Here is a 2,134-nt window from a genome sequence, read left to right as displayed (position 1 = left end):
CCTCCATTTGAGTGAAGGAGCTGGATCTGCGTCAAAAGCATGGCCTGGAAGGGTTGGGACAGCTGCATCGCAGCCACCTGGGATGTTCTTGACACTTGCCCAGAAGATTAATAATAATAACAACAACAATAACAATAACAATAATAATAATAATAATAATAATAATAATAATAATAATAATAATAATAATAATAATAATAATATACAACAACAACAACAACAATAATAATATAAAGTTGGAAGGGACCTTGGAGGTCATTTAGTCCAACCCCCTGCTCAGGCAGGAAACCCTATACCATTTCAGGCAAATGGCTGTCCAGTCTTTTCTTAAAAACCTCCAGTGTTGGAGCATTCACCACCTCTGGAGGCAGGTTGTTCCACTGGTTAATTGTTCTAACTGTCAGGAAGTTTCTCCTTAGTTCTAGGTTGCTTCTCTGCTTGACTAGTTTCCATCCGTTGCTTCTTGTCCTGCCTTCAGGGGCTTTGGAGAAGAGCTTGACTCCCTCTTCTTTGGGGCAGCCCCTGAGATATTGGAACACTGCTATCCTGTCACCCCTCACCCTTCTCTTCATTAAACTACACATACCCAATTCCAGCAACCGTTCCCTATATGTTTTAGCCTCCAGCCCCCTAATCATCTTGGTTGCTCTTCTCTGTACCCTTTCTAGAGTCTGGGAACCTTCTGGACACCCATATAAATTGGTCACCCTGGGGTTTTTAGGGGCACCTCCTAAACTAGAGAGGATGAGCAGGTCTTGCTTAATGCTCTGCTCTTTCCTCCAGTTCCTTTCTTCTGAGAGAGTGGAAATGGAGAAAGCGCCCTTTGCCTGCCAGCTTATGGGGGGGGAAAAACAGGGTTTTTTTTGTCCCATCAATAGGAAGACAATGTGAGTGAAGAAAGAAGCGGGGAAGAACAGTTTCCTTGCTACCAGTTCTCTGCTCTAATCTCCACGGATTTGGAGGAATGACAGTGGAAGACCCGGCTTCTCCCACTCTTATGAGAAGAACTGGGGTCTTTTGGGTGCCTGCACCGTCCCCCTCCTACCCATAAGTTGGCAAGAGAATAAGAGAGAGGTGCCTTTTGGGCCTGGGGGGGGTGAGTCCGGAGACAACCGACCTTGAAAACCATTGGCCTGTAATCAGAGGGGAGATGTGCCCACGGCAGCTTCAAATAGCCATTTGGAACTGGGAAGGTTCTTGCCTCTAATCTTATTTTGGCACAAGATGGCTCAGATAAATCAGAGGGCACACCTTGGTTGGAAGAGGATGGAAGATAGTCCTTTTTGATTCAGTTCAAGAAAATACAGGTAGAAAACTCCCTTAGCAATTGTTTTGAGCATCATGTCCTTGACTTTATGTAAGTTAGCATTGTGAATAAAGCCTTAAAATGTACTAGCCTGGCCATTCCACATATAGTCATTCTAAGACTCAAACGTGTACTTTATAAAACCTAGCTGCCTGATTACCTGGTGCATTTTTATTCATGGTCAAGAAAATGAATATTTGCAAACTTTTATAAAAGCTAAGCCGCCTTGTATGCAAAGAGAGTGCTATATTATTGTACAACATGAAACATCTCTCATAAGCTCCCCTTTATATCTCCATCCCTGCTGTAACAATTCCATTAATTTGAACTGTATATTTAGACCACATTATCAGTAACTGGAGAGTCAGTTTGGTGTAGTGTTTAAGGCATGGGTCAGCAACCCACGGCTCTGGAGCCGCATGCGGCTCTTTCAGCCTTCTGCGGCTCTTTCAGCCTTCTGCGGCTCCCAGTTGCAGAGACATTGACAGGCACATGCACTTCCCTTCTCTCTCTCCCTCTCTCTCTCCCTCTCTCTCTCTCCCTCCCTCTCTCTCTCTCTCTGTGTGTGTGTGTGTGTGTGTAAAAGAGTGGCCTCACGGTGTTCTCTGAGAAGTTGACAAGCTTATTGGGCGGGGCTCCTGCCTTTGCTGCATCTCCACAGGAAGCAGGAAGCAGCAGAAAGCAGGGCAGGAGAGCCAGCCCCATAAGAATGTGTGTCAGCTTGTCCGAGAACAGTGTGAAGCCAGCTTGCCAGGTGAACAGAAGATCGGAGGGGGTGGGGGGGAGAGAGAGAGAGAACTCATGCACAGCAGCCTCTATTTTTTTTAA

The sequence above is a fragment of the Vipera ursinii genome (genome assembly GCF_947247035.1).
Source record: "Vipera ursinii genome assembly, chromosome: 3".
Taxonomy (NCBI): domain Eukaryota; kingdom Metazoa; phylum Chordata; class Lepidosauria; order Squamata; family Viperidae; genus Vipera; species Vipera ursinii.
The sequence above is the reverse complement of the archived record's forward strand: the minus strand, read 5'-3'. Positions refer to the sequence as shown.